At 43.9% G+C, this 21205-nt stretch overlaps 1 long non-coding RNA gene across 2 annotated transcripts; it reads left to right on the top strand.

The window, feature by feature from the left end:
• The first annotated feature begins 958 nt into the window (after nt 1-958).
• LOC122233743 lies at nt 959-20282 on the top strand. Of its 2 annotated transcripts, none has more exons than XR_006211447.1 (4): nt 959-2000; nt 13836-14015; nt 14254-14298; nt 19605-20282. It is a non-coding gene; the product is annotated as an uncharacterized LOC122233743 (long non-coding RNA). The 2 variants fall into 2 exon arrangements; XR_006211438.1 differs by having other exon boundaries at nt 18541-20282.
• Nucleotides 20283-21205: the final 923 nt, after the last annotated feature.

Raw genomic sequence — 21205 nt, 5'->3', positions numbered from 1 at the left:
GGTATACTGCCAGGTTTATGGATGCATGTGTTGGATGTTGAGGGGGATATCAGAAGGGAGAAACATAAAATGGGAAAAACTAGGCTTAGGAAGTAGAAAATGGATATTTACAAGCACTATTAAAATATTCATGATAATGCATATTTCCTTCTTTACAACCTTATAAACTTTACAACTCAGTTTTCAACATTTATTGAGAATTTACTATGTAGTACCAGAAGGAAGGCTCTATGAGGGCAGGGATATATATATATATATATATATATATATATATATATATATATATGAATTTATATGTGTGTGTGTATATATATATGAATTTATATATTTATGTATATAAATATATAAATGTTTTAAATGATGAATCCAGTGCCTACAATAGTGCCTGGCACATAATAGGCATTCAGTAAGTATTTGTTGATTGATTGAATGAGTACAGGACACTGACTAGATCCTGGAAATAAGATGTGTAAGAAATGCTCCCTCATCTCAAGAAGCTCACAATCTAGTGGAAGACAGAAGCATGAGAGAATGATTCTCAGAGGGGGTTCCCTGGACAAGCTGCTTTAGCATCACCTGGGGACTTGTTAGAAATGCAGATTATTGGGGTCCGCTGAGACCTATTGAATCAGATACTGTGTGTGGGACCTAGCAATCTCTGTTTTCACAGCTCTCCTAATGACCTTGGAGTTTGAGAACCACCCTATGAATGTAACTATAGAAAGCTTATAATATATATAATTAAAACTACTAGAAATAATAACAACTCTGTATTGCAAGGAAACTAGGATGTGTTTTTAGCTAAGAAAAGGTATGAGGTATGGAGATGTATTTTTGTTAAGAGAAAAGAAAGTAAATTTTGTCCTAAAGTAAAGCTGGTTATTTCAGAATGAAAAGAGAAAAATAAAGGACAAACTAAGGACATAGACATTTAGGAAAAGAAAAAGAGAAAGGAAGGAAAAGAAGGAAGGGAGGGAGGGGGGGAGGATGGAAGGAAGGAAGGGAGGGAGTTAGTTTTGTAGTCACATTGGCTAAAAATTGAATTGTTATAAAGGTTTTTAAAAATGATACACTTGCTTTTTTAATAGTTTGCGTATGTAATTTTCTTTCATTTGCAGAAAGGGCAAAGTTTTCTTGGACTATTGGTCTGCTCTTAATAAGATATTATGAATGTTTTGTTTTGTTTTGTTTTGTTTACCTTTTGAGTAATCTGCCTGAAAAGCAAAAATGTTGTGTTTTACTAAAATACTTTCCTGTGCTTCATGTTGTCTTTAGCAGATCTTTGATTACTTAACTGAGTCTTAACGCTAAGAGCTGAATTTTACTTAAAACAATGTAATCTCCTATATTTGCTTTTAAAATCTTTCGTCACTTTGGTTAAAAATATAATTAAGTATTATCTGTGATCCTATTTAGTCAAGTGTCCAAACCTTTTGATATTTTTTGCAAACTTTCCAAAATCGATTTTTAAACACAATTTTTTGACCTGGAAAGTGAGTTGGAGTTTTCCAGAGGGTCCCTGGAACATCTCAAAAAATTTGTTTTTTCTCTTTATAAAAGGGAGGTGCTAAATGAATTGGTTTATGTGATATTGCTAAATTACATGGGAAGTGTTGTTAAATAAGAAATATCAAGCTTTCTTTACATTGTATCTGTATAGGTATCTGTTTTAAGTGTTGCAGAAATTATATGAAATTCCTAGAAATCAGATGTCCCAGGATAATGTTATCACTGTAATTCCAGTTATTATCTTAAAATGTTGTATTCCCAGATATAATCAGATTTTCTTGCCAATTGCATTGTAATGAACTTTATCAGATCTTTAACCATGGCCGTTTTTAAGTCCTTTCTCCTTTACAGACAGTTACTGTTTTATTCTGATGTTTTGTAAAAGTTTTCCTGTAAAAGTGCTTCATCTTCAAGGAGGTTCATGAATGGACTCTAACAAATATTGTGGAATACAAGTTTCTGATAACTTTAAGGTCGTCCAACTGAACTGGGTAAGAATTTCCAGAACTACCGAAAAACTGAATTCACACAGAACAAACATTAATTACATGGGGTTGAATGAACATGGGAGTGAGTGAACTGAGGAGGATGATCATAATTTTTTATGACTTTTTGGTTTGAAACATTGCTGTTTTTTTTTAAATGTTTGGTTTTTCCAGATTTAAGAAAAACCTTTTTCTCTTTTCTCTTAATTTATCTATGATTTATAGCAGTTTGTTAAATTATTCCTTTATAAGCAGAATTGAAACAATTGCTTTTTCTCCCTACCTCATACCTCCAGAATTTAACAACTGTTAGTGAGTATTCTTATTTTCATGGCAATACAGTTATTTGAGTAAGCTCAATAAGAATCTGTTCTTAAAATGAGCATAAGTGGAAACATTGGTTATGTTACTGAGGCTTTGACTGGAGTGTCATATCTGAGAGATCTACATAGACTTAGATATGACCAGACAGCTTTAAGAAACTACGGTTGACTTTAGGGAGCCAATAAACAATAGAGCCCCTTGGAAAAGTTGGCCTGGTACCTTGCTTACAGGGTTCCCAGCAGCCTTACTAGGTGAATGTGGAGGGTCACTTCCTGGCAGGCTCAGGAACCTCAGAATATTTGGGAGACCTTGAGAAGAGAGGAATTAACCCAGATTTGTAGGTATTGCAGGTGAAGTGTGATAGCAAGTCCTTGGCTTGGCTTCCTAGCCTCAAGAGGCTTTTAAGAGTTCAATCTGAGATTCCTTACCAAAAATTGTAGCAAAGCAGAGTTAGAAGAACCTATATGATCAGTTACTATTCTTGCTACACTTGTGTAAATAGGCCAACTTTATTGAAACTAGATTTAATTTGCAAACAAATTAGTCTTTCTGTGATTATTTTTGGTAGATGGAAAAATTATGTTTCAGCAATACACCTTTATAAATATCAGATTCTAGGGGCGCCTGGGTGGCTCAGTTGGTTAAGTGTCCCACTCTTGATTTCGGCTCAGGTCATGATCTCACAGTTTTCTGAATTCAAGCCCTACATCAGGCTCTGAGCTGGCAGTGCAGAACCTACTTAAGAGTCTCTCTCTCCCTTGCTCTCTGCCCCTCCCTCACTCACTTTGTCTCTCTCAAATAAATAAACTTAAAAAAGAAACCTTATGAATATCAGATTCTAGTGCTGTTAATTAGCTTTGAGGTTTTGTTTTCCACCTGTTAAAGTTACTGGATCCTGAGTTCTAGTTTCCTCCAATATTTGGCTATAGCTCTGCAAATAAACCTTTCCAATTTTCTCTCAGTTTTGACTTGGAATCACTAAGAACAAAACTAACCTTTCCCCCAAAGCCTTATAAACTGAATGCGAATGACTTGATATAAACTTTCGGAGAAATGGCCACAATAACTCGTGTTTCAACAATCATGCCTGCTGCTCTATGTGCCTCTCAGAAAGTTTACTTGAACACCTGGTGATGTCAGAGACATTCAAACTGCAAAAGATGCTTTGATTCTGACATCTAGAATCTTGACTGGCTGCCCCTGGGCTTAGAAGCTGGTTTATAATTTGTTGTAATCATTAACCTTTGTTTTTCTTTTGTTTCCATAGAAATGCCTTAATAAATAGTTGATTTCTCACACATTATAGACCCAATTGTGGGAGCCCAGTTATATCACAACCTCCTAATATTAGATACAACCATTTAACTGAACTGAGCTGTTTTTAAGACTAAGAGATTAATTCCATGAAACAGTAAAATAATCTACCAACTCAGCTTCTGGATTATGAAGCTTTTTGCAGTTTCAAAGGTGGGATTGAAGGGAAGCAAAGTATGCCACTCTAAAAAATATGCCACTTTGGCATATGGATTATGTTGAATTAAAATTATTTAAGAAATAGCCATTGTAAGAAGGACACTCCTTTGTTCCCCTGGAAGCAGGAAATAAACTCCTGTGTGAAGGGCACCCTCTCGGCACCTGGCGGGTGAAAGCATTCTCATCACTGGAGACGGGATTCAGGATTGAGAAGCCTGTAAAAACAGCTTCATTACTTCTTCATTAATTTGCTACCCCAAGCCCAAATTCCTTCATCAGTTCTTCACAAATACTTGTTTCTGGGTTTTTTAAAAGGTATAAAGGCTGCCTTCCTGGTCACTTCTTTTGAGTCTCATATTTGTATGGCTTGTGTATATATGGAATTAAATTTGTTTTTTTCTCCTGATAAGTTATCTTATATCAATTTAATTTTTAGGCCAGCCAAAGAATCTAGAAGGGAAGAAGGGAAAATTTTCCTTTCCTTACACATCTTTTTTACATTTGCTTTCAAGGGCACATGCTGGTTTTTTGTTGTTGTTTTTTTTTTAATGTTTATTCATTTTTGAGAGACAGAGACAGAGCACGAGCAGGGGAGGGACAGAGAGAGGGAGACGCAGAATCCGAAGCAGGCTCCAGGCTCTGAGCTGTCAGCACAGAGCCTGACTCGGGGCTCAAACCCACAAACTGTGAGATCATGACCTGAGCAAAGTCGGCTGCTTAACCAGCTGAGCCACCCACGCGCCCCACATACTGGGTTCCTGGAAGAACATTCATGCTTACTGCCAGACCAGCACTGTTTCAGAGGCCGACCAGAGAGCCTCTCAGGACCATTACCAAGTCAGCTCTGATTATGCCCACTTCTAAGAGAGACTTACAGCCAATCCATTTAATTTACTCTGTTACCCTTTGTCAAATTTCTTCATTCTCCTTAGCCTGTGATACCTTTCCTATTGGGAAAAGATAACTAGCTGCTCTAACCTGGGTGACTCTGTTCTGGTTAGTAGAGGAGGCTTTTTGGTCCAGAACCTTTGTGGGTTTTCTAACTTCTCTGTAGTTGAGCAGATTGGTCTTCCAGTTATGCTGTGGCTCATTGTGCTGACACAGTGAAGGAAGTGTGCTAACGGGTTATGGATGGCTACCTCAGTCACCCCAAGAAGGGACTGAGTTACAGCTCAGGCCACGTTTATAACCTACTGAGTGTGGAACTAGGGATCTGTTATTTCAGGCCAACATGTAGATGTATTGCTACCATTTACTCAACTCCTGAGCACCTACATGCTAAACGCTCTCCATCCCAAATGGAGACAGTGTAATTTGCTTTGGACACGTTTTTAAAATAGAAGAAATTAAATTTCAGCTGTCAAAAATAATAAAATTATATTTTGAGAAGTTAAGAAATTTTTCCAGTAGCAGACTGAATGCATAATGTTTATTTTCCAGAGTTGATCGTATATCTTTACCTCCAAGCACAAGTTTAAAGCTGTGAGTTTTTCAGAATCCTAACTAAATAATGTACCAAAAAACCTTTTATTGAGATTTTAGAGCAGTTTACTAGCTTTGCTAGATTTTTGTCTTTAGTTTTTATCACACCAGAAAATCAGTGTAGAAAATCAGGTTCCCTAAACCTTGGCACGATTGGCATTTTGAGCCAGATCACTCTGCTGTGAGGGTTGTCCTCTGCATTGTGGAACATTTAGCTGCATCCCTTGTCTCCACCCACTAGATGTCAGTAGCAACTCCTCATCCAGAAGACAGCCAAAAATGTTCCTTAGGGGGCAAAGTCACACCCAGCTGAAAGCCACTGGCATAAACCATCAAGTGAGTGTAAGTGTATTTTACGATACATGCCTTACTGTATTGGATGTAAGGCCATTTCATATAGTATAATGATACCTAAGGCCTTTTCTATGGCTAGGTCCCCAGATTTGAAGATGACAAATCGAACTGATTCATTTTCAGATCTTTTAAAGAACTTAGGTTTAGGGTGGGTAAGTCAAAAGCAGTTTGAAATCTCACATCTCTGATTTTAATTTAGGTGGGGGGGGGGGGAGGTGATAACCTGTAGCTTTGCTTGGTTCTGTTTGTTCGTTTTTCAGATTACTGATACATGTGAATCAGCCAGACCATTTTGTAAATACCCTCAACCTGCAATAATTTTTTCCACCTGTTTCCAAAAGGTAATGGAAAATCTAGAGTTAACACCTAGCTGGGCTATACATCAATCAATCAAAAGTTAACTTGGGTGAGGTTTGGTCATAGCTGGATGTCATACAGAGACAGCCTGATTTCCTTCTCTTAAGAGCATAGAATTGAGTCTATTATATTTGCCTCCCAGCACAGAAAAGTGACATACCTGTTCCATGGCCTGAGTCATCATACATGCTATGATTCATTTTGCAAGGATAGAGCACACTGTTGGGTCTGATCAAATTTTCTCTTATCGGTTGACCAGGTAGGCCTATCTTTTCTTGTATCAGCATTTGTCATGTATCTTAAAGTTACTGATTTTTTTATTCCTTTTTTTTTTTTTTTTTTTTTTTTTAAGTAGGCTCCACACTCCTTGTGGGGCTTGAACTCATGACCCTGGGATCAAGAGTCACATGCTCTACCTACTGAGCCAGCCAGGTGCCCCTAGACTCATTGATATTTTTAATACAATTACTGTTGACCATTAAAAATCCAATGGACCTACTTAATACAAAAAGTACAGAACTTTTCTATCATTTAGGCTGAGTTTTGAAAATCCTGTCTCCAAGTGAAACAAACCCCATTAGTAAGTACCAGTTGAAAATGAGGCCCATTTAAAATGGAATACCCTACATTAAAGTATGTAGAAGTTGGTCCATAAATATATTTACCATGTACAATGAACTGCATTTAAACAGACAGATTTCGGGGCGCCTGGGTGGCGCAGTCGGTTAAGCGTCCAACTTCAGCCAGGTCACGATCTCGCGGTCCATGAGTTTGAGCCCCGCGTCAGGCTCTGGGCTGATGGCTCGGAGCCTGGAGCCTGTTTCCGATTCTGTGTCTCCCTCTCTGCCCCTCCCCCGTTCATGCTCTGTCTCTCTCTGTCCCAAAAAAACGTTGAAAAAAAAAAATAGATTTCAAAGGAACTCAGATTTCATCCACTGTAGCACACTTTCTATAAATCTGGAAACAGGAGAGTCTGGGAGATGAAATGATTTCTTAAATACTAGTTCACAATGTTGCAAGGGCCTAATCAAGAAGTGTCAGGGTTGTGCCTCCCTTCCCCCCATTTTCAGTTTTATTTCTAATGTAAGCTCACATTTGCCATGTTGGCTGATTTTAACATGTATGTTACAGTAATAAATTCAAGGACTTCCATTATTGTCAATTTAGTCATTTTTTAGTAAAATTATACCTACATATTTTAAATGATAAATAGCTCTATAAACCTTACTTTGAATTGATAGATAGCTCTATAAACCTTACTTGGAATCAAGATGTTTATTTTTAGAGAGAGAAAGCAGGGAAGGGGCAGAGAGAGGGAGACAGAGGATCCGAAGCCAAATTTGCACTGACAGCAGAGAGCCAGATGTGGGGCTCAAACTCATGAACTCGTGAGATCATGAGCTGAGCCAAAGTCTGATGCTTAACCAACTGAGCCACCCGTACTCCCCTGAGCCATTGTCTTTTGAATTTCCATAATGGAATAGCTTTCTTTCACCTCACTCCCCTCTCCACATACTTCCTCCCTCCATGCTCCGCACTGTTACACTTTTGTTTTGGTTGCATCAATATTCACTGTTTGTCATTATGACTCTGTAAATGCTAATCACAGTTTGTCATGTGTACTAGCATTCCTTTTCCTTTCTTTATTGAATTTATTTTCCTGAATTTAAAAATTGCCTTTTTTTTTTTTTTTTTGGCTTGGTTTTCTATTTTAGTACTAATCTATAGCCAAACTGGTCTCCCAGTTATGTAACCTTCTCTCAATACAGTCAGGCATATTGGGTATCCTAAAAAAATTCTTTTTGAAGAAATCCCTCCTAAGGCCTTCTGTCCACCTCCAGTCTGGACTGATTGCTCACTAGACATGCTGCACAGGTGTATTTTGGGGCCCACCCTTCACAACTGTCTTGGGAATCCCCTGTTTCCAGGGACCCATGTCTTTCTGTATTTGGTGGGGCATATTTTTCAGAAGATTCCTGAGAAAGGATACAGAGAATGGGTACATGGTAGCAGGATGACTGTCAGATAAGACTTTGGGTGTGGAGCAGTTTTGATACTCTGAGTATCTGCCAATATCTTTATTCCTCACATTTAATTGATGGTTTGGTTAGGTATAGAATTGTAGATTGGGAATCATTGTCCCTCAGAAAATGGAAGGCATTGTTTCATAATCCTTGTTACACTACTAGAGAAAGTTTCGAGGTTTGGGTTGAAACCCTAATAAACTAGGGTTCTTCACCAGATATTCTGGAACAGTGTAGAACAGAGCACATGGCATCATGCAGAACAGCAGCCTTCAGGGCCTCGCTTTTGTAGGCACACCTCCCAAAACGTTGCTGTTGATTTCTCCATTCTCTTTGTCCTGTAAGTTTATATTCAAAATAAAACAAAAATCCTTTACTTTCATTTAATGATTTTGAGGATGAAAAATAGAGGTAAATTAATATATTCATATCTCCATTTTTGCATTTTCTGTAATGTTTTGGCTTTAAGCATCAAACTCACACAGTCATTTTAAACATTTTCACTAATATATTTGATACAAATAGCCACCCCATAATACCATTATCCATCTTTTCCTTGGGGATAAGCCCCTAAGGTATTGTGTTAGAGCAGTGCATGTTCTTCCACCAAGGACTTTTTTAAAGACTGATGGAGATGAGGAGTACCTGAGAAAGATCCTCTCAAAGCAACCTTTGGGGATAGGGTCAAATCTTGTTCACCATCACTGTAGCATCTGGATGTGTTTGCATTTGTTATTTCTGATTTCTTTTTTGGTTCTGGTGTTCACCTCTGACCTGTGCTAGAATTGGTCCACTAGGTGGCTTCAGGCTCCGGTTCAGTTCAGACCCTGGCTCCCACCCTGTACCTCTGAAACATCCACCCTGGGTACTCCCTGATGAGCTTCCCCTGAAGCCTGAGCATTTACTTTATGATCATTTTTTATAATAATTCACTCTACAAAATTAAAAAAAAATTATGAGGGGTATCTGGGTGGCTCAGTCAGTTAAGCTGACTTGGGCTCAGGTCATGATCTCACAGTCTGAGTTTGAGCCCCACGTCGGGCTCTCTGCTGTCAGCGTAGAACCCACTTCTGATCCTCGTGTCCCTCTCTGTCTGCCCCTCCCCCACTCACTCTCAAAAATATTTTAAAAAAACAATGAAAAAAATTTTTATGATACATTCGAGTGAAGTTTCAGTATGCAACACATTCATGGAATTTTCGTGATTTGTAATGATTATGCACAATGGAAAAGCAGTGAAATATTACCTGTTTCTACAAAGGGACCATCAAGCTTGTGTTTCCTTTGTGGTGGTAGAAATAACTCAAAAGACTACCAAGTATACATGTCTACCCATATGTCGTCATTTTTTATTTTAATTTACCACATAGAGTTACAGCTTTCATTTCCATAAGGATGACTGTAACCCAGCAAGTTACTGTTCCTGCAAACCTCGCCTGACTTCCATTGTCTGCCAGATCTTTTCAGTTTGGTCCGCTTTATTTCTGTGCCAACACTTTTCTTTATAAACACGAATTCTATCTTTAGTGACACTAAGGTACATGAGTATTTCTCATTTTCCTGAATGTTATTTCTAAACGCATATAGCTTTTCGGGGAGGAGAAAGATATAAGGGGAATCCATGCAGGCTTTGTTGAGTATAGCTTTGTTGAGTATGGCACAAAGCAATTTGTTAGGGAAAGCACATGTCTTTCAGAAGGACATGAGCCAGGACTTTTCTGGAATAACTCTTCCCCCAACTCCCTCCCAGCCACTCTAGATATGAAGGCAGTTGTGTTTCTGCAAGTTTCAGTTTTCGGAAATTGGAGTCCAGGCGAAGTTGAACCGGGAGAAGCTGTGGTCCATCCCAGTGCTGGGATGTATCCCCAGGGCATGAGGTGGAGTAAGGAGGCTGTTTGCCTGTAGAGAACACGGCTCTTCCTAATGAGTGGAGGTGGGGGTGGGGTCTGAGCAGCATGAAGTACCTTGTAGAGTCCGATGTGCCCATTTCCAGAGTTTGAAAAAAAGAAAGCAAGAGTTATGCTAGAAGATGCAAAGGTACTATGGGTGCCTGATGTCATTAAATCTCAAGAATGTTAAGCCCATGAGCAGTGAGGCTCCTGTGTAGCATACCACAACCTCTGGCCAACTTGGTTTCATCCGTGATGATAACCAGTGGTAGTTCTCCTGGCTCTTTATCTGAACACTCCATGACTCATCATCCCACTGACCAATATTTCTGAGAGCTTACTGTGTGCCTGGCACTCTGTTGAGCAAACCCAGGGACACACCCTGCCCTCGTGGAACTTATAGTCCAGCTGGGAGTCAGACGTAAATATCCATGAAGATAAATGAAAGAGAGGTACATCGAGAAGAACTAGTGGTCTGACAAAAATAAGCACACGTGACTCCAGTTCTCCACCCAGATGTCGGGTATTATGCTTCTCAGGGAACTATCAGCTGACCTCAGTGGATCCAGAAGGTTGTATTGGTTTAGGTTCTTAAAAAATACTCCATGCTGAACAAGGAAATATTTTGGAAAGCATCCAGAAGAACAGAAGAAAAGTAATGTTAAAAATGCAAATAACTATACTCTCAGATACAAGTGTTTCTGTTGACAAATTTTGCCATACCTGGTTCATTCTGACACTGAAGTAGCCTTATTAAAGGACACTGTTTCGGCTGAAATTATACACTTTAGTGTCATTTAATGGAGAACCCATATGCTTGTTGGGGTATTAGGTGGAAAGAAGTGTTTTCTTTTATAAAAAAAGCCAAAGTTGGGGTCCCTGGGTAGCTCAGTTGGTTAAGGTCCCACTCTTGATTTTGGCTCAGGTCAAGATCTCCCAGTTCATCAGATCGAGCACCACATCGGGCCTGGAGTCTGCTTAAGATTCTCTCTTCCTCCTCCTCTGCCCCTCCCCTGCTCACTCGCTTTCTTTCTAAAGAAAAAATAATAATAATTAAACATGCGGAGGAAAGACACCATTCAAACTACTATAATCATGCCCAAACAATTCCCTAATTAATGGATATATATTATAGGATGAATACAGGGTAGGGAGGCTCCACCTTTCTCGGCTAAGGTTGCTACCAACGTGACAAACTTCAGTTCTTCCTGCCTATTTGATCTGTGGGAATTGTCCAAAATCAGATGCCATCATGGGCCTCTGCACAGACTGTTTGTTCTGGGAACGTCTCCAACAAAGTCGTTGTAAGTGGCCCAGTAGTGGTTTGGGTGGACCAGGAGGGTGACACAGAATGCACGGTCAGACCATTCTCTAAAAATGCCTCAATGGGGCTCCTGGGTGGCTCAGTCGGTTAAGCGTCTGATTCTTGGTTTCTGCTCAGGTCATGATCTCGAGGTTTGTGAATCGAGCCCTGCATCAAGCTCTGTGCTGAGCTGCTTGGGATTCTCTGCTTGACAGTGCAGAGCCTGCTTGGGATTCTCTCTCTCTCTTTCTCTCTCTCTCCCTCCCTCTCCCTGCCCCTCCCCTGCTTGTGCTGTCTCTCTCTGTCTCTGTCTCTCAAAAATAAATAAACTTAAAAAAAAATTTTTAAAGATAAAATTAAAATGCCTCAGTGACAGAAGCACCATCAACCGCAGAAACAAATATTTACTGAGTTTGATCCAAGCGCCCAAACTGAGGAAATGTGAACACTGGGAAAGAAGGTTCTAGTTCAAACTTCCTAGACTTTTATTTTATTTTTTTTAAGAAAACAGACATCTCCAAAGAGACTTTTATGTTCTAAGGGACAAACAAAATCGTGTACTGTTTATTTCAGCTGGCACATTAACTATATAGTTAATGTGGTGTCTCCAAGCAAGGTGGTTGGCTCTCTTTACATGCTAGAATAATCAATGATTTATGTACCTGACCATCTTTTCATAATCCTTTACACAAGCATGTGTATTTATGACTGTTTTAGAAAACTTTGAGGATAATTTTACTATTGAAAGGGATTATAAATTTTTTGCCATTGTGACTGTGCTTGTTTAACCATATCTAAAATTCTTCTGAAGTCAAATACTTTTTCAGCTAGAACAGTGAAGCATTGTGGCAAAATAGGCTGGGGGGCTTGCCAGGTTACATTTGCTAAAAATGGGACATGTGTTTATTTGGTCCCTCAAGGTTGGAACTCAGAAATCACCTTATCCAGTGATTATCAACAGGGGCACTGATGCCATATTGAGTGTGATCATTTTCCATTGTTTAGGATTATCTTGAGCATTGTCAGGGGATTTAGTACCCCTGGCCCACCTGCACCAAATGCCACTTGAATCATCTAGAAATTTGGACAACAAACGCCCACAATGGGGTGTGCCATGGGGGACTGCCCTTGGGTGAGAAACACTGATCAATCCAATGGCCCATGAATGGCTGCACAGGTCCCCTTCCACCATCCTCTAAAGATAACAGGTCAGCCCGGCTCTTCTCCCATGCACCCACACCTCCAGTGATGAAGAAATCACCACCTCCTAAAGCCACATTTGAACTCTACTCATTATTAAAATGTTATTTTTTATGACATAACTCCCCCCTCCCCCATTTCCATCATTAGCCTTTGGTCTGTAACACAGGCCTCTTTGTTTCTCATCCTCTTCCACATGAATGCCCTTCAGTCTTTGAGAGTAGCCATTGTGTTCCTGCTGTCCCATGACAACCTCCCACCCCTCCTGGAAACTTACTGTGTCATTGGACATGGTTTTGCACTTCATGGCAAAGCACTTTTTATATTACCTCATTTAATTTTCACACCATGATGTAGGGGTGATCATTTCCTCTTCACAAGGAATGAAATGGAGTTTCAGACCCAATGACTGACCCAAGGCTGCACTGTTGGTCATTGGTCAAGCAGGAACATGAATCTAGTTCTTATGCAAATTCAGTACCTGTCACACTTCTCCCAGTGTTCGCTAGATTTTGTCCAGTCTCTCCCTTTCCAATGCCTTCTTTCTTTCCATCTCCACCTCTGCTTGTCTCCCACCATAGAAGGCATGATGGCCCCAATTTTTTACCCTTTTTGTATTTGCATCCTTTACCATATTGCTTTGCATTTCTTCCTAGCAACAGGTGGAATATATTTCTCAGCTCTTGATTTTGGGTTCAATAGAATGAAGTGAAAATGTCATTATACCAGTTCTGATATTAGGCCTCAAGAAGCCTTGTATGTTCCCACTTGTTCTTTTGCATTTCTGCCTTCATTAGACACAAGGAGCAGAGCCGCCTCAGCTGTCCTATTTAGATTAGCTGACCCCCAGCCAACCCAGAGGCTTGCAAGAAAAAAACAATTGGTTTTATTTAACTTATTGAGTTTGGAATTATTTGTTATGCAGCGGTTGCTAACTGATACATTTCTTCAACCTTCAGAAAACAAAGACTTTACCCACTGTTTTTCTTTCCCTCATTACTTGAAAGCCTGTACTAGCTTTCTTAACATCTTCATCTTTTGTTTCACGAACCACTGCTACCTTCTGCTCCACTCTCCCTGTGAGAAGGGGCCCCCAACTTCTAATGGCCAAACACTATGTGGTCCTGACAGCCTTTAGCACCTTGAATCATCCTGCCCTTCTGTAACTCCTTCTTTGGTTTTCATGACACTTCCTGTGTTTCTCATCTCTCTTTTCTCCTGTCAGGAGTCTCCTCTCTGCCCTTGTTGCCTCTTGCTTTCCTTCTCTCTCCCCAGGGACCCTAGCCTCTCTCATGACTTCAAGGACCACAAAAGTATTGACAGCTGTTTGTAACCCCATGTCTCTTCAATATTCCAATATTCCAGCTGTGTGTGCATGTCTGTTTGACAGCTCCTGCAGGGGGTGTTGATGGTTTCACATAGGAAATTATTGCAGGTGGAGTGGAGGAGGAGTGGCATAGGAAGAGATGAGTGGTCAGGACTCCAGACCAGAAGGTACTGCAAGAATCCAGGCAAGAGGTGATGTGGCCAGGCTCAGATGTCAGAGTCACCAGAAACCCTTGATTGAGCACCTGTGCTTCCTCCTGCAAAGCTGCAGTTTTGTTTTTGGACTCAGGTATAGGACTTCACATTTATCCTTCTTAAATCTATTCATGGTTAGCTTTGGCCCAGTACTGCAACCTGTCACACTCCTTGTTAATTCTATTATACCCACTTAATTAGGCATCCCTCCTGGACCGATGTCAATCGGTCATTTGGTCAATGTGTTACTTGTATCCTACTCAAGGTACAGATAACACTGAAAAGAAAGGTTCTGGCAGGAAGACTACAACAATACCTGTTATTTGTTTTAGCTACCAAATGGCTGCATGACCCAGAAATTGATGCAGGTGTGGCTGGTAAGTGAAACTAGAATTTGAGTATTATTGGATGTTTGGGGATTTGGAATTGGGGGGTGGGGCAGAGGAGCATGGTGGGGACATGGAAGGACAGTATGACTCACTGGAACTGTATATGGTTGTAGCATCAGCCAGCAAGGAGTAGGAGGTTGGCAGGGGAGAATGACACCAAGAAGGGCTTTTGGAACACTTCTGTGGTGCAATAGGGAGCCATAGAAGGTTGTAACAGAACACAATCATATTTGTACCCTTAAACAATCACTCCAGCATCAGTGTGGAGAATTCATCCGTGTGGAGTGATGGCTGGTGGTTGGATCAAAATGAGAAACGATGAGGATATGAGCAAAGGTGACATTTGTAGGGAATGAGAAGAGGGGAGAGAGAATGTGACTGAATTGAGCAGAAAGAGGGCAGAGTTGCAGGGAGTTAGCAGGATCAGCCTAGAGGTGGTGCCACAGGAAGTAATAGGGGAAAGACACAAGTGAAATTATGATTCATAAAGAATGAATCAGTCTTTCATTCAAAAACACTGATTGAAAAAATGTACATATCAAGTCAGCACTTTCTACGTTCCAGTCACTGAGCTAGACTCCAGGGATGTGTCTGTGAAGAAGACAGACATTGCCTGGCTCCAGGAGGTTTGCGACCTGGTGTGGGAGGCTCCTGTGCTTGGGGAAGACCCGGGCAGATATTTAAGCTGGGGGTTTGAGGATGGGGTCAAGAGGCAGCCAGACAGAGTATATGCTGGAGAATAGCTCCAGGCGAAAGTAACAGCCTAGAAGGGGAAAGACCAGGGCAGGAACTGACAAGCAGCGGGGTTTGCTGGGACCTCCTGGGAGCCAGACCAGGCACCCCGTGCTTGGAGGACAGTGGCAAGGGCTTGGGTGTGCTTCTGAGTGTCCAGGGAAGGAAGCCATCGGAGGTTATGGGACAGGGGAGGGCTGCCGGGGCCTGTCTGAACTATGAGAAGTTCCCCTGGGAAGTGCGCGGAGAGCTGGGGCCCCCCCCTCCCCGCAGGAAATCCCCCGCCCCCCACCGCAGCAGCAGCTGCGATCAGGGGCAGGGCCATGGCGTGGCCGCAGAGAAGCGCTCAGGCCGGGCAAGTGATTCAGGAGTAGAAATACGGAGGGATGGGCTGGGGGTGGGAGGACAGAGAGGAGTCACTCAGGACCTGGTAGACTGCTGGTGTGAACAAGTGGGGCATTGAGGGGGGTGCTCGGGAAGTCACCGGCTCTGCCTCGGGGTCCTAGTGCCCATCCAGAAGAAGGAAAGCTTAGCCGCTTGGAGACCAGACAAGGGGTCTGGGTCCGCAGTGATGGGGGTCACGGGCATGCACATGGGGGTGTAGAGGTAGAGGAGGGTATATGGGGCCATTCAGGAGAGGAGTGGTGAGAGAGGAGGGGTGGAGGGACAGTGGTCACAGTCTCCCCTGTCCTGGAGTGTGGAGGGAGAGAAGGGCTGACAGTGGAGAGGGTTCTGGCCGGCAGCCAGCAGCCTCGGCACATCCTGGATGGCCCTTCTGTGGTGAATTGACTCTCACAGACTCCTCTCCTTGGCACTGTTGGGGGCTGCAGAGAAGAGCTCTGAGGAGAGGGCAGCATCCAGCCTGGGAAGGAGCCGCAGGGACACTGGGGCATCGTCTCCAGCGAGGTGGCCCATCAGCTCCTCACTGGCTTCCCACAGGCAGCTCACACCAGATCCCAGCTCCTCTCCATGAGGTCAGGGCCAGATCCTGAGCCTTTCCCGACAGCGACGTTGGGTGAAGTCCTGCATGCCCTCCTTGCCCTGGCCCTCTCCTCCAGGCGCTGGTTTCCTGGTGGCTCAGGCTGTGTGCCACTCGAGGACACAGACAGGCACAGCCAACTGCCAACTGAAAACCGCCAGTCTGTTTGGAAATGTCCCCTGTCAAGGTGAAGGGGAGCCTGGTGCTGCCAGAGGCCACCAGGTGGCTGCAGGTATGCCCTCCTCCTTCCTCCCAAAACCCCAGGCAGCACAGAGTCTCATTCACACAGATGGGCCAGGTCACGGCCCTGTGAATGCCATGCATCGCCCCCAGAAAACGGCAGAGGCTTCTTCCCCCACAGCAGGAACAGCAGTCTGCAGTTAGGGCCTCGCCTCTGTTCCTGAAGCTGGCGTCCGGACCAGGGCCTCTCCAGGATGGGGCTGGGGAAAGAGCCAGGCCTAGCTGGGAGGTCAACCACCTTTTGTCCCGATGGCACTTTTTCAAAGGTATGTCAGCCTGGTCTTTAATGGAAATACCAAGCCTCTTAGTGAGCAGCTCTGGCCCACAGAGCTTACTTACTGCATGAGACACAGACTCGGATCGATGTCGCCATGACTGGGTCTGGTGGACACCTAGAAAGAACTTGGGGCCGTCAGGGAGGAAGGAGTACAGACCCAGCAGCCCTCAACCCTCACTGAACAAACAGAGGAGGCTGAAGGGGAGGAACATGGTGGTTTTCCCCTGAGCCTCCAGTAGGAGAGAGAAGAGACAGCTACAGGTAACATAAGAATACACCTGAAAATGGGGTGAAGGACTAGGTGTGTTCTGAGGCCCCAACTACAGCAAGGAACGGGTGGCTTCCTCCGCACGTGGACTTCTGTAACCCCCCCAAACCAGTGCGATTGGCCCCTACTTTTCTTGAGCTCCAGATTCATTTGTCCACCTGCTGCCCAGAGTCTCCATGTGGAGATGCCACACCAAACTATCCAGAGCTGCCCTCACCATCTCTCTCACACGATTCTGTCCCTCGGGTGGGCACCTGGCCACAGCCACAGGCCTGTGAGGCGCCCTCGTCCTCGCCCTTATCTTCCAGAAATGGCACGGAACTAGGTGTGGTCGATGTTAAGCCCTGAATGTCTCACAAGTCCTGTAGCTTCTGCCTCTGGGCTGTGGGTTTGAATCCCGCTCAGCCATGTGCTCCCTGTACCATCTTGGGCAAATGCCCCTCGCTCTGCCTCTGTTTCCGCATCTGTAAAATCAGGGTAATCAGCACAGGCCTCCTACGGTGGTTTTGAGGACTGAGTTTTGTACCTCCTGAAGTGTCTAAGCAGCAGGCACTAAGTCAGCAATAGCTGCCTTGATGATGGTATTAAACCCTTAGGACAGCATTCAAGACTCCCCTCCCGGCCCCCTCCACACGTCCACACCTGACACACCGGGCACGCACTTCGTCATTCTCTGACCGTGCCATGCTCCAGGCCCTGTGGCTCCTTGTGCCTGGATTGCACACAGCAAACCTTTTCCCCGGCTGGCAGTGAGCCCCTGAGGGCCACTGAGGGAGAGGACAGGGAAGCACCTCCTGAGCTGGCTCGTGACGCACAGGTCACCCACGTTAGCGCCTTCACTTGCAAAACCTCGCTGTGAGGCAGGTCTTCTTTTTGCCTTGCTTTTTGGGCAGGAAACTGCAGCTCAGTGATTCTTCAGCTCCAAGAGCTGGTCGTGGAGCTGGAATGAAGTCCGGGTGTGTGGCCTTCTGCACCGTTTGTGTAGCTTCACTGACTGTGCAAACCTCTCATGTCGTTTAAGGGGAAAAACTAGAGGTCTTTGAGAGAGAGAGAGAGGACACGAAGAGGATGTGGAAACAATTCCCTCAGTGGTGGGTTTGCAATGTGTCCACTTAGCTAAGCCGAAACACGTTTCCAGGACTAATGAATTTGGGTCTCAAGTTGTCAGAGCTGCGAGGAGAAGCCAAGTGGCAGCCACATGTACCCTGGCAAAGTTTCTCTGAATCTGGGATCAGCCTGGGGAGCTCCCCAGTGAACTGCGCTGTCCCGTGGTCAGCCGCCATTCTGGAAGATGGAGGGCTCAGCGTGGCTCCACGGACTCCAGTGCTTCCTCATGGGTTCCCACTTTCAGTCGGCCTTGACCTGCCCTGCTGACTCAGGGACAGTATACGAGGCCTAACCCCTCTGGCAATCCTGCTGTGTCCCTCTGTGGTTGGTCCAGAATTAGTTCAATGGACATTGGGTTACATGGGTAAACAAGTGGTTGAATAAATCAATGTTTTGGTTGCTTTGCAATTCAAATTACAGGAGAACTAAAACTAAGGGAAGTCATGTTTTCCAACCTCTCCTAAAGGATAGATTAACGCATTTAACATGTTCTCCCCAAAGTCCCCCGTGGTCGCGGCTCTTTAAAGTAACATAGATGGCTCACGGTGTAGTGATTAAATCACAATCCGTATTAGTTGATGGTAAAGGGGTTGTGAATTTTTATGTGGTTTTGTGACTTTATTTTAGGGTGTTGGTCCTCATACACCCTCCTCCACGGGAGGGGCTAGGTGATCCCCGCAGGAATCAGATGTGCATCCATCAGACTTCTGCCTTGTGGCAGCCCTGTGGCTCTGGGCCACAGAGGAATCTGAGATGGAAGAATGGCCGGCTGGGCAGCAACCACTCCTATCAGGAAATCTAAGCCAACGTTACGTCCAACTGAAAAAGCAAGCCAAGAGAACAAAAGCAGGTGCAGAATTACAGTCTGAAATTAATACCTGCATGCAGTCAAAGGGTTGTTCAAAATTCTAGATTGAATTCCCTATCCTGTAGGTCTCATTTGACCTTCCAAACATCAGACGACCAAGCGGAACAAATTTGCCCCCCTTGAATGAATCTAGCTTTTGAAGTCTTTCCACTGAGTTATCCTTCAGCTCTGGAATCCAGGATTCCCTCTTTTTCCTTGGGGGCCGTGAAGTGAAGTATCTGTCCCCACCCTGGGAAAGCCAGAGAGCATGTCTGCCTTGTGATGCATCCTCCTTTCCAAAGAGACAGCCTTTGGGAGCAGACCTAGCCTTAAATCCCGGCTCAGTTGCTGGCTGACTTGGAGCACGTTCCTTACCCTTTCAGTCACTGTGTTCTCCTCCACAAAGTGACGTATCTGTAGAGGCCTAGTGCAAGCCAGGCTTAGCATGTTGTTTTACTATGCTTTCGTTATGGTAGTGACATAAAAGCACTTTCCAGATTTCAAAAGTAAAATGATAGCCTTGTTCACATCCATCTTCAATCTTTTCAGTCTTCTTAGGAAGACCAAATCTAGCTTCATATGTTTCAGACCTTTGTCCACCAACAGGCCCTCACTACAGCATCCGAAACCTTCCTGGAAGAACAAAATGTTGGCGATTTCATGCCAAACGTACAGTAATGTTTTGGATAAAATGGGGAAAAAAAGATATAAAATCTTGGTTTTGGCTCATATAAGTAGACTAGAAAGATCTGTAAGTCTATTTGGAAACATCTGTCTTTTCATATTAAAAAAAAGTGTGACTCTCCTATTTCATTTTCTGTTACATTATTATGATCTCTTCCAGGTCTTGTGTAATTTCCAGACTGCACTGTGGCTCCAAGCAGCTTTGTATCACACAGACCAGTTGGCTGGTGACCGAGGCTTTGAGAGGCTCACCTGCTCCTCCCTCTCCCTGGCAGATATGCCCCCCCAGAGCCGCCAAGGAAGAGAACCCAGGGAGGCCGGCGATTGAGAAAGCTTGCACCAAGGCTGTGTGCACTCGGCCTTTTCTCCAGGGGTAATCCTAACATTTGGGCAGATGCCTGGCTTTAGCCAAGAGCCTCGTCCAAGAACATCATGATCTCAATCCTTGCTGGCTCACTCTGCCTTTGGCCCCCCAGGAGCCTCCCAGGCGGCAGCAGGGGAGGGCACAGAGTATTTCCTGACACCCTGAGCCTCTCCTGGTTCCCAGCTTTGAGGATGAAAGAGGGAGGAGGAACAGAGTTTGGCCTCAGGCCACCAGGGGCTTGTACCCCAGGGCTAGCCCGTGCTGTCTGGGAAAGTTAAACTGCTCAGAGCCTCAGTTTCCTCAAGTATGAAATGGGAGTGGCTCTGGCTGAGATGTGTATTTAGTGCCAGGCAGGCGGTGCTCTGTCAGTGGCAGCCTCACTTAGACAGTGGGACAGCAACAAGGCCGTGCAGTTAGTCAAGTGCAGGGGAAGATGCTGTGGGGCCTCTGGGCAGATTGAGCGCCCCCTAGAGGCCAGCCCGCCCTCCACCTGGGGATTTCCCCGTTGGGAGTGACAGGAACACAAACCGGGGACATGCAGAGGAAGGAAACTGACCACAGAGTGTGTGGCACCTTTTTATTTAGTCAGTCTTTATTTAAATGTGTGTTTTGAAATAGCTTATTAAATAGGACCTTCTCCAAGTTCAATTCTCACAATATTTACAGTGAATTTTGTGCAAACATATTTTGACTGTGAGCTTCTTGCTCCCCCCTTTCACGTTAATAATTTACAAATTTGTCTCACACAAAACCCCATCTACTTCATTCATGGCCTCTTAGGCTCTAGTTTTCTGTTTGACAGGTACTGATCTAGGGTAAGGATTTGTTGGCCAAGAGCTAATTCACGCCCAGAGGAAATAAAACATTTTATTTATCAAAAAAGAATTACAACAAGGCATTGCTTTCCAAATGGAAACATGTGTCCTAAGATGTTGCAGAACAGTATTAGCAGCCAAATAAATTTCCAACGATTATAGGGCTTCTCTCTCTCTCTCTTTTTGAATGTTTACAGTCCTCTCTTTGAATCAAATAAGCAAAATCAGAAAAGTCAAATTCTAAGAGAGCCTGGACTGTCTGGGAATGTTATAAAAATAAGCTGACTTCAGTCAGCTAAAGAACGAAGGTCCTCGAATGCGCCACCAGGTGGGGGTGGCCGTCCGCACCGGCACTGGCCAGAGCTGCTGTGAGAGGTCCCACAGGCCCCTCTCCGTTGGCCTCAGGACTCCACGCTGGGCCCAGAACCACACGGACCTGCGCCCCTGCCAAGAAGGGTGGACCCCTGCCAGGTAATCCTTCACATACAAAAGCGACAGAGGGCACGGAGCCCAGAGGAGGATCCCTGGAGAGGCATCCTTCCCTCTCTGGTGGAGAAATGCCCGCTGAAGAACACGGCACAC

This window comes from Panthera tigris, chromosome A1, assembly GCF_018350195.1.
Source record: "Panthera tigris isolate Pti1 chromosome A1, P.tigris_Pti1_mat1.1, whole genome shotgun sequence".
Lineage (NCBI taxonomy): Eukaryota > Metazoa > Chordata > Mammalia > Carnivora > Felidae > Panthera > Panthera tigris.
Note: the sequence above shows the minus strand (reverse complement) of the source record. Positions and strands in the feature narration are given on the sequence as shown.